This window comes from Aphis gossypii, chromosome 2 (genome assembly GCF_020184175.1).
Source record: "Aphis gossypii isolate Hap1 chromosome 2, ASM2018417v2, whole genome shotgun sequence".
Taxonomy (NCBI): domain Eukaryota; kingdom Metazoa; phylum Arthropoda; class Insecta; order Hemiptera; family Aphididae; genus Aphis; species Aphis gossypii.
The window spans coordinates 24,370,307-24,383,351 of NC_065531.1; the positions used below are offsets into that span (position 1 = coordinate 24,370,307).

Here is a 13,045-nt window from a genome sequence, read left to right on the forward strand (position 1 = left end):
ATTTTAACGAGTAGTTTCTCAATTATTAAATTGTGTATAATAAGGATAATAGTCCTTAAAAATATAGATATCACATTATATCTAGAATATATTATACTTGAACCACTTTTATAAATATTTATAGGTTAATATTAATTATTACAATTTGTAAAACGACATTTTTCCTATATTATCTTTCTACATAAAATGTTAAATAGCTCTAAAACTATTAGCTCGGATTTTTATTTTGGTACATCTAAATATTCAAAATAATTATCAACTAAATAATTTATAATAAAAATGGAGGAAGGGAAGATCTCATAAGAAAAACAAAAATTAAATCTCCACAGAATACTCATTAAATAATAGAAAAAACCTTAACAATTCAAAAATATGGTTTTTCTAAAAATCAAATTTTTAATAAATATATTATTTAAGTATAAAATGATTAATCATATTTAGTAAATCTCCCTGTATAATAAATATATATTTAATACGTATACGTACATAATATGATGAAACAACATAGGGAAGAGGGGAGGAGCCACTGTGATCGCCACTGATGTCACACGTAGATGCATCATGAATATAATATTATGTTATGCGCGCGGAAACACTAGTGATGTCCTCTTAATTGCGTAACAGCGTGAACTGTTGTATATTGTAGTGGGGTCAATTTGCCAGGAACGAGCATGAAAATATAAATACTAAAATACAACATATACGATACACGCGACGACGACATTTTTGTATAAACGGTAAGATAATGTTATTATAGATATACCTACGCACACGCGTGTCTGACCCATATATACCCAGAAAGTTTTACCTCAAGGGAACGATGTTTTAGCTCGAGGACGCATAAAAATACAATTAATGAAAAATAAAGAAGTAATACGAATTTTACGAGGCGCAGTTGCATCATATACTCGAAAATCAATTTTCTGGCACTATTATTATATAATTGAGTATAGAATGCATCAGTGTCTTGACTACATAATTACGGTATTCTCCATCCCTTTTGGTTAAGACGTTATTACAGAAATAAAAAAACACAATATACTTGAAAAAAAATATTTCACAGGAAAAATTGTCAACGTTGTAAAATATCGAATAGGATACTATATACACAAAAATATGATACTTGACAAATCAGACTAAAAGGTGAAGGAGTTCGTGGTATAAAAGTTGAAACTCACAGTAGTTTGCATTTAAGAGAAATATATTTTGAATAGGAGATATACGAAAGTGTTTTGTATAATTTTTAAAGTGATCTTCTGCCAATTTTTTTGGGTGAAGGAGGTTTGATAGATGAAATTCACAGCCTTAGACATTAAACTTGAGCAAAAATCGGTTTTTAAAAGATAAAAAATATTTACAGTCGTACAGAAAAAATATTTACATACGAATTCACTTCACTCAGTATATTAAACGGAAATTCACTGAAATATTCTTCTGGTCGAATTTTAAAATTTCATACATAGATTTTTAAAACAAATTAAACATACCTAAACACTGAAAAGAAAGTGCCTTAATCTGTAGTACTAATTAACCGTCTACTGCTAATTTTTTCTCAACAGAAATATTATGTATATTAATTATTATCTATGCCAAAAATACATTAGCGTATAATACGCCACCGCTATATAAGAGTATACTACATAAATTGACCTCTATGCGAAAAACATATTTGTATCTACGCAATTTTAAATGCGTTTTAAAGATATAACATAACTTACGTATGTTATGTGTTTGTGTGCCTTTTAGTAGGAATGTATGTATTATCCAAAGAAAACGCTTAGTATTGTTTTATACGGTAACGCGTATGTTGTCAAATAACTGATTTATTTGACTAAAACCATAGAAGTGTGATCAAATATTATAATTCTAAAGAAATGCAATTTTTTATAAAAAAAACAGCCTGATTCATATAATATTAATCTTAGGAATAGAAATAGTTTTAAAGTAAAATATAATATTAACGTACATAACATTTAAGTATGAATCAGTATGACACTATGTAATATAATATATACCTATGTTATAAAGTGTCAGTTAATAGTCGCAACATTTAAAATAAACACATACATTTAATTGGTGTCACATACATAATTAATTCATATTTATTTAACTATTTTATTAATTTCACAAAATTACATTGATTAGGGTTACTATTGTGACGAGCGAAGGTGCATTATTAAAATGAGTAGGTATCTATTATACCAAATTGTTTTGATTATGTTCCTCACAAATTATACCTTTTATTTCAAATAAAATAAAGAAAGTACCTGCAAACTACCTAATTAATAATATTATAATAAAGACTGGAATATTGAGTTTTTGATTTCTACACAAATAATAATATTCTAATATTAATACTGCATTGAAGATTGCAAATATTGAATTAAATTACTTCTTAAATAAGAGACTTATTTAACAATACATTATACAGCTTGAAAACTTCTAATCAATATTTTGTACATTGAACTATTTGTACGAAAAAGAGACCTACAGATTTATATTTTCCTCGTCCTCCTAAACAAGTGACATGAGTCGATGCTGACAGGAAGACCCGAGTTTATAATGTCCCACGGGAATAAAAAGTCTCTGAATTAGGTCGTTCACGCAATAACTTTACTATTTTTTCCTCGATAATTTTTCCCTTTAAAATTCTGTTGAGGCGACATGTTATACTCATGTACCATATATTCATATCAATAATACTATAATTTATAAACATCGCTCAAATCAAATATAAATAATATTTTTGAACCTTACGTCAATACACTAAAATTAGAATTGCAGAGATAATTATAGATTAAAATTATGATTAAAATTTATTTATTTAATTTTTTTTTTTTTTTAAATAAATTTACTTTTATAACATAAAATATTATTTAAAATAATCCTTTATTTTTGTCATATTTTTATTTAATTTGTAATGACTACTCGAGTTTTTGTTATTATTTTCAATTTAATGAAGAATATACTTATAAGTTATAACTATCTTTAAATAATAGTACGAGTACATGAAAAATAAAAGAAGATATTAAATATTATGTATTGATGTACCTAGTTGTTATTTATTAATTTTATGATAATATTACCTATAGTATACCCACCTAAGATATTCAATCAAAAAATTAAAACACAGACAATTCTATTTTTAAAATTTTAGGCATATATCAATACAAATTATCCCTCTCTAAAACATCAATTATTGTATTATCATTACATAAAGAGCATTTATTTTTCTGTTATTTTATTTCCAAGTCATATTATTTCTTTTGAAACTTAATCAACAAACTCGTGTTTTTATTGAATATAGTATTGTTGTGCATATCTCCAACACTCTCATATATTTTAACTGTATTTTGTTGGGTGTATCTTGGGAGTTTGAGCTATTGAAGACATATTTCGTATTTTGAGAAAACAGAACACGGTTTGACCATTAAATTGTTGTTGTTTTTTAAGGTCTTTCTAAATTTATATATATACATGTACTTATTGTATATTATATTTGTGTGTTTTGCTTTTAGAACTCGTCACCTTGACTATTATGTGTTTGGGATTCGTGATGTGACCAGGAAGAATTGAAGATAAAAATATGTTCGAGGGTTTTTAATATTCTAAAGAAGAAAATACAAATATTTATGTACGCTAATAAATATGAAAGAGAATGAGAATTGAATTCCAATATTTTTTTTTAAATCAAGTTACAAATAAAATCTAAAAGCAATGATTGTAAGAATCATATCATATATTTTTTAATGTATATAATAAATTACAAAGTAAAATTATAACGTTAATTTCATTATTTAAGTACGTGACAATAATTTAAATATTAAATAATTAAAAATACACAAATAAAAGTTAATGGAACCAATACTGTAAAATTTAAATAGACCTAATAAACCCATGTAGTTTAATAGTTAACTTACGAAAATAATTTTTTTTTAAACTATAATCTTTTTTTTTATTCAACATACTAATTTACTTATCAAACAAATGTGTAACAATTTAAATATTTGAAAAATAAAAAATACTTATAACCAATAAATTAAATATATCATTAATAGATAAATATTTAATTAGTAATAATTAAAATTAATAAAAAATTGATTACCATAATCCATGATAATTCACTTCATATAAATTAAAATTAATACATTATAATGGAACGTATACATTTATAATTAATAATAATCTCTAAGAAAATATTTATATTTTTAAATACCCATGATTTTTAATTATATTAGACAAAACAAAAAGAAATATATTATTTATAATTTTTTCGTTGAAGATAATATATGAAAATGAAACATAAACCCTGCAATTATCTTCAAGTAAAATTCAAAACTACAAAATTTATAAACGTTAGTAAATTTAAGTTAAAATGCTATTAACTATTTACAGTTAACTAAAAAATTAATCAACCCTAACTTATTCGAGTAATTTCAAAGTCTAAAATAATTGTATTTAATGTATTATTATAATTCATGCTAACTATATTTACATAAATATGAAATATTTTGTAATAACAATATATATATTTTTTAATAGCTGATAATACTCAAAAGATTTAATGAAATCAGACAAATCACATGCACATTAAAGCCAGTCGAGTATGTTTTAACTTTTTCAACTCAAAATTAAAATTGATCTTAAATTTAAGTTATTTTTCTTTCACTTCTTAATCATATGTAACTATCAAAGAATCATAAATAACTATTTATGATCCCTAGACGTAGAGCGATGTGTATACATTCCTTTATAAAAAAAAACATATAATTTGTATTCACCAACTACCTTATGATGTTTATTTTTTTATCATTATCATTATTATTATTATTATTATTATTATTATTATTATAACACACATATAAATTACTAATGCTATATTGTATTTTCCAATCATTGGCTTAATAATTATAAATTCCTAAACATTATAGCTTGTTATTATAGTAACGTCTGCTTATATAGTGGGAGGTCCTGTAACCGTTTCCGCTTTGCCACATCGGCTAAGAAATTATTCAATTATTTAATATATAAATATATAGATACCTAGTTAGTATGTACCTATATGAAAAAAATAATTTAATAAGAAATTTTAATAATGTATTAAAGATAAAAAAATTCTCATAAAGAAGGACTAAAATTATGATATTGTTTTAATTTTTTATAAGTATTTACCAATGTAACCATATTTTTAATAAAAATTTTATCGTCGATTATAATTTTTGAAAATATTATGGTAAATTTTACGTTTACCACAAAATTGTATAAATATTTTCATATTTGATTTTTGTATTTATTGTGTTTACCTATTCACTCTTTTCATATCTATAACAGAATCTGTAATGTCAACTGATGATGATAGGCTATAAACATGACCAATATGACCTAACCTAGGTACATATAGAATCTGAACTCTAAGTATATCCGCATTTTATAGTTACTTATATGTCATTTTAATAACAATTAACTTAAGTCATTATTCATTACAATTATTTAAAACTATGCATTCCTATCATAAAAATAAAAATATTAAACTATAGGTACATCAATATGACAATATACATAAAAAATTCAGATTAATAAAGCATATTATATTTTTCATCTAATATATATCAAAAAAAAAAAAAAATCAACTATACAACCAATACAAAATAGGTATATATTCTTTATAATATAGGTAAGTACCCACTAAAATAAAGTGATTAATTGCAATCATAAAAATTGTTAATTGGAATATGGAAACTTTTTACTCTTCTAACAAAAAAATATTTTTACGAGTAGCCTAGAAAAGTGAAAGTTTAACCTTGAATTTTAATCTTATATCCAATTAAGCACACAATGACTACAATAAGTATACTTACACAAAAATATTAATAAAAATGAATAAAAAAAAACCACATAATTTAATTGAATCATTTGTTTCTAATAGAATGTAAATAAAAACTTCAGTTAATATACCCAGCATATATAATAAATTATAAATACTTAAATATTTATATTCTAATTTACTTATGATTAATAAAATAATTAAGTATCCAGATCAATATAACTTATAACACTTAACAAAATCACTTAAATAGTACTTGTAATTACTTTTGAGTACATATCTAATATATCTATTATGCATTTGTAATGTGTATATTAACATGAAGATAATGTTTTTCAACATTTTATCTCACATATATTTATAAATAAGTATTAAATTTATAATGAAAAATTATTTTAAATAAAACAGTCAAGTTTGTATTTGATTCAAAGTATAAAGAATATTTTATCTATTTTTTTATTTTTTTTTTTTTTTTGGAAATTCGCCGAAGCGTTCGAAATCACTTCGTCACGTAGACACGATCAGCAACTTTCCCTAGTGACATGTACAAAACGTATAAAATGTCGAGTTGAAACTATTGTGTGATATTTTAAACTCTTAATAGAAACATAAAAACTACTACTGAAATTACTAAAATGTATATGAATATGGACTATTTGGTTTTGATAATGAGTCATACAATTTCGAATTATAATAAATAAAGTAATTAATTATAAACGTTTGTCTATTATTAACTATAATAATTACTGTGCTTTATTTATTCAGATGATTTTTAACTTGATAGGCACTAACAATGTTCCCCCTAAAACATACGTACAATGCCTATATCCTACGCCATGTATGAATTTTTAAAATGTATATAAATTTACTCGTTATTTAAAAGATTTTTTAGTTAGACCAAAAATGTCTACCAATTCATTATTATACCTACGGCTCTATGCTGCAATCATTTTATCATATAAATATATAATATAAGGACACTTGCCATTTTGGTGACCACGAAACCGAGTTCATCGACATCACGCTTTACTGTGCACGATTATTATTTAGACCATGGTTTTTTAATGTTAATTTATTTATTATTTTTTTTTTTTTATTTTGTTTTTTTTTTTTTGAGAAAGTTTTACGCAAACCATACACAAAAGAAAAACTGACAGATTTTAACTGGCAAATACTTATATGGTACTTATACTATAATACCTACCTACATAATAAATTATTGTATTAGTGCCTACGCTAAATGCCTATGGATAGGTAATCGCACCACCTTCTACATCGCATACGTATATGTATCATACGAATAGGTATATTCAATATATCAACTGCGGGTAAAGGAAAAACTCTTTATGATAATGTATAGATATCACTTACTTAAAACAAGTACAGTCGTTTTTCACTCTACGTGTACACCGCAACTATAATGACGTTTGTAAGATAGTGATAATATAGTCGTAGAAGTAATAATAATAACAACAATAATTAAAGTGACAACAATAATAAAAATAATAATATTAATGACGATGACGATTCGATAGTCTAATATATAATATTTTCACTCGCACACAATCGCGGACAACGGGCGCATATGACGACGTATGAACATATATTATATATAAATATGTATATGAATATATATTTATTTAATATTATTATATATTGTATGGAAGTAAAAAATATTCACTGCGGAAACGAAAACAGAAAAACGCGCGTGGCGAACAGACCGAGAGCAACGCGACTACTGCAGCTGAACTCGGGATGACAACCGGTTCGCCTGTGCAACCTGATGTAGGTGAGCGCGCGCTGCATCGCCGCCACCGCCCGCCGGTACAATAAATATATATATATATACCTATATTAATATATACGCTAGACCTAGTACCTATAAATATAATATACGTATTATATAGATAGGTACGATAGCTGTATGATATACAGCTAGTACATAGTGTACTATGTAGTGATAGTATATTACGACGATTGCTGCTGGTATACCGTGACGGGGGGGAATAGGTACGCGAACGGGCACGTGCTCGGCGTTTCCGAAATGAATATTATACGCCGTGCCGACGGCGGCTGTGATGTTCACGGAAGTCAGGAAAAAAATGCTTTTGGACGAAATGGGCGCTCTGTCGACTAGTTTCCGTAGGTAGCGTGCTTTCGTGGTAGGTACCTATTCATTGTCAAAACTACGATTATATTATGACGTGTAGGTAGGTCGGTAGGTGTCACGAACATATAATATTATGCCGAAGTGTGTTTGTTTACAAAAATTGAAAATACTTTCTTAGTCGAAACTACATAATATATGATAATATTATGATATAACACATACGCTAGTTAGTATGTACGGTAAAGACATTTTCAATATTATTGTTTATAAAAATAATCTAGACTCTAGAGGATTTTAGAGACATTGGTATAAATTCTGTGACATGTTTTTTATTGAGGGGGGAGGGGGATAGTTAAGTATTTTGTAGAAAACAGATCCGTAGGACCCTTTCACGTATTTTATTGTTACAATATTTTTTTTTTTTTTTACGAAACTTGTAAAAACAATTGCCATGTTAACGAAATTGACCAAAATAAATAAAATATTTTATGGATTAAGAACTTTTAAACTACCGTCTATCTTAAATCATGGTGTAGTTCATTTTAAAATAAATAACAAATGGCAATTTTAATCCGTATTCATACTTAGAGTTCAATAAAATTAAAAATTTTTCCATATTAAGATTTTAGAACCAAACTAAACATCTAAAATCCAGTTCAGTTCGAGACTTGAACTATTCATTTTGAATTTAATAAAATATAAAAAATATAATTTCATCAAAAGATTCCCCATATAATATCTCTATCTCTATTATTTGAGTCTTTTGAATTTCATAACTAAATCCCTTTATACGCCCCTCCACTTATTATATATAAAAGTACTTTCTTGTCAAATGAAATATAAATAATAATATTGTAATTAAAATTAACACCTAACGGGTTGATCATATAAATAACCAGTGTTACAAAAATGTTCAATGTAAAATTTTAAACATAAGCAAAAATAAAAATAATACAATAATTCAAAACAACTGACTTACATGAAAATACATGCTAATTAAATTTATAAGACGACTCACATCTATACGTAACTAAGACTGTACGCCATATTATGATCCATAAAAATTCAATAAGAAAGCCAGTTTCTAATGAATTAATTAACAAAAAGTATTTGATTTTAAACTTAGTGATATAACCTGTCCTTTTCAAAATCGGAAAATCTTAAAAAATATAACAATTTTAGTAGTGAATTACTAAATACATAAGTAGTACATCCGCTTACACCTTACACAATACACATACATAAGTATAATTTAATAATATTAAAAATTTTAAACAGTGTGGTTCTTACCTCCAACACTAGAAGGATGCTGAATAAGGATACCTAGTACCTACCTATTGCACAAAAGTTACGGTAATAATCATTAACATTAGGCAGCATAAATAGGTAACTGACCGGACTTTTGTAAAAAAAATTCGACTGATGGACGGGTTAGTAGTAAGAATTTAAGATAATATCCATTACTCATGTTGTATTAATTGTACCAGTATAATAAATATTATAACTGATTGGATATAGTTATGATTAATACAATGTTTAGTTTATCTAATACTTGATATATTATGATAATATAAAAGCTTAAATATTTTTTTTAGTTTAATTGCAGTAAAATATCACCACGCCATGTACGAACTCATAACTCAATGTTACTATGTAACATAGCAATATGAGAACGTGTCCTTAATACAACCATAAAGTGTAGTACTTATTCAATTACTAATTGTAAACATAAATTTTTTTCAAGTACCTACCTAAGATCATTTATACGCTACCAGGCTACCTATTTGATAATAACGATTAGAAAGAAATCATTAACTTAATACGGCGATTTTAAAACTTATTTATAACTGTTGAAAATAATACATGTATTGACTTTGAGTCATTACTTATTGAGATTTAAATCTAACATTATGTTTACAAAACTAACCTGTAATAAAAATATTTCAACAATTTAAAAAATTATCATAGTCCGTACTATACGTTAAAATAAAATGTTATCATTTTAAACTTATAATATACGAGTTCTAAAAATAAGTTTCTACATTCCCTGAATCTTAAAAACAATCATTTTAATATTTATAAATAATAGTACCTACCTAATCTATTCAAATTAATAATTACAAAGTTGTTAATAATACTTAAAATGCATAAAACTTTAATGTACTTATTATATTAAAAGAGGAGGAATTATTTTATAAAAATAGTTTGAAAGTAAAAAATACTACTTATACAATAAATTATAAAAAAATTATAATAAGTCATTAAAATATATTTACATATTTACTCAATAGGCAATAAAAAATTGTAATTATTAATCAGTATTGATATATTATTGTGTATAGTTACGATTCTCATATAATATATTTTTATATTATTAAATTATTATTAACCATTTAAATAATTTAGTCCTATATAAAAAATATAACTAAAAAAAAAATTTTACTTAGGTACTTACTTTAATTAAAATATAAAAAATTAAAATCTGACGGAAAAAAAAGTATTTAATTAAATACTTATTATTACTATTAAAAATTTGATCAACTTATATTAATTTTATTATATACATTTAAGATTAAATTAAATTTTAAAATATGGGTATAAGACATAAATACAATAAAAATATTATTTCAGCAATATATGAGTCCGTTTTTAAAATAATAATTAAGTTTCAGTTTATGAGAAATAATCTTTTTGTTACAAAACAACGCTATACAATTTAATATTTGTACAATGATTTACACTGTTATTATTTTTATAATAAAAATGTAAAATGAATATTAAATGTCACTAAAAATCAAAATGAAAAAGAAAATTAAATTATGTAACTCTGTAAAGACGAAAATAAACAATGAAATTATGGTAAACTTAAATAATGAAAATAATTTAAAAAAAAATATAAAATCTTTTCAAACACTCGAATTTCAGTTCATATTAGATATACAATAACATTTATTTTTTATTCGTACAAGCTTTTATTGTTTCAGCTTCAGGTTATTATAAATAAAAAAAATTATATTAAAAAGTATAAAATACTAAATTTCAAACATAATATCGAAATGTACGAGTATTATGTATACAATATCTTAAATTTAATTGTGATTTATTGATAACTATTTATTTTTAAAAGTTATAAGTTTATGTTTACCTAATAAACTAAATTAATATCTAGATTTAATGAAATTGGATAAGTTATATCGTAGTTACAAAATGCCTTAATTGTATATTTTTATACACGAAATGTGTTTCACTATTGAAGATAGTTTCAATTAACTAAAATAGTGGTAAAACAAGTAACAACTTTATTATACAATAGGTGTAAGTGTGCGGTGTGCCTCACTATTTAGGAGAAGTCATTGTAATATATGAGTTAAATTTTTTATTCCAATGATAAATCATTCTGAGCAAAGACAGACCCTATCAGCCTATATTTGATATATTGATAATGCTAGGTATAAAAGTAAATTATTTTACTATTAGTAGTACATTATAATCACGACGCTGAATTTGAAAATATCATGATGTATAATATAAATTAAAATAATAAGAGTTTCGTATCCACAAATAATATTTTTAAATAATTACAAAATTATAACTGAAATCATTATTCTTTGTTTTAATATGAAATATCATTCAAATTTGAATTTAAAATGTCTATAACAAAAACTGTGTTTATTTATTTTTAAGATCTTTTGGTTACAGGTTAAATAACTTTAGAAAAACCTTGTGTGTTTCTAACTTTTTAACTCAATTAAACATACTTAAATGGCAATTTTAAAAATATTAACTAAGAAATGTTTAAAATTTAAAATATGTATAAATATCTTAAGAGATACTAACTTAAAAGAATTTCAATTTTTTATAAACAGTTCAAAAGGAGTGAAAATATTTAGAAAATTATACTATGCAAACTTAAATATTTGGAGAATATTTCAAAAGTTACTGCGTTTATTCATTTTTTTAGTTACAAATAAAATAAATTTTGTTTTTCAAATAGTAGTTTTGAGTAAAAATTTTCATTTTTTCTTAATTTTGTTGATTTTTTTCCCAATTGTTTTTAAAAGTATTAAAATCTTTTTACTTTTAAGAGGTGTTTATATTATTGCTAAGTATTAGACATTAACTTCAACGCGCAACTACATTGAATAATGTCTCCGTGAACGCCACAGATAATAATTTAATAGGAAAACATTGTATTGTTTGAAAAAAAACATCACTTTGAGTAACTCGAAATTGGACGATCATTTATGAAAATAAAAATTTCTATGAATGAAATAAAACACATCATAGAACACGACAAAGAAACAAAAATAAATCACCTGAAGTGAATCATTAGTTTGTCTTTTAAAAGTAAAGAGAATTCTTAATCAACAATATTTTTAATATTATAGAATAGTGAGTATTTTTTTGGTACATAAGATCAGTACGATAATATTATGTTTTTTTGTTGTTGAAAAATATAAATTTATTTTTTCAAATTAATATCCTTTTATTTTATTTATATAACAAAGTATTACTCTAATAATCGATGATTTGTTAGAAATAATTTCCTATATTAGTTATATAACTAAAAAAATATTGCAGAAGAGACTTCTAACATAAAGCTATATGTCATTTTTCTAAAAATAAGATGGATAGTAAAGAACCAAGACTTAGGTGATATGAACAATTAGATTATATTCAGGTCTCGGTTGGAGCTTTGAATATTAATGTGTTGGAGTATAAACGTTGTCTTGCATAATTATTGTAACCTATTTGAAGCTTTAGAAGTATGTACAATAATTACTATTAACGTTTTGGTGTTTTTAAACTATTTTAACGTGTTTAAAATAACACATAAATTTAATTATTTTTTTCTTAATTTCGTTTATTTAAACATGAAGTGATTTTAAAATTGTAATAAACATTTGATACGTGATTTACAATGTAAATATTTTCAAGGACTTCAAGAAGCGTGTCAATTTTTGATGATTTGTCTATTTGTAAGTATATATAGATAAAACATTTTATTTTCAGTGAAACTTTTTCTTTTTAAGAATAACACTTTAATATTAAAATTATAAAGTTTTTTCAAGACACAATGATATTACAAATGTTTTATAATTAAACCTAAC

The 13,045-nt window shown here is 24.1% G+C and overlaps 1 protein-coding gene across 6 annotated transcripts in view; it reads right to left on the reverse strand.

Moving 5' to 3' along the window:
• LOC114132669 (oxidation resistance protein 1) overlaps window positions 1-13,045 on the reverse strand; it is a 161,606-nt gene that overhangs the window by 131,361 nt on the left and 17,200 nt on the right. For 5 of the 6 annotated variants that reach the window (XM_027998184.2, XM_027998187.2, XM_027998186.2 and 2 more), the window contains exon 1: window positions 7,196-7,584. The exons of the other annotated variant lie outside the window; for it this stretch is intronic. The gene's annotated coding sequence lies outside the window, so the exon portion shown is untranslated. Of the gene's footprint in view, window positions 1-7,195; window positions 7,585-13,045 lie in introns of those variants that run through there. 6 annotated transcript variants of the gene reach the window in all.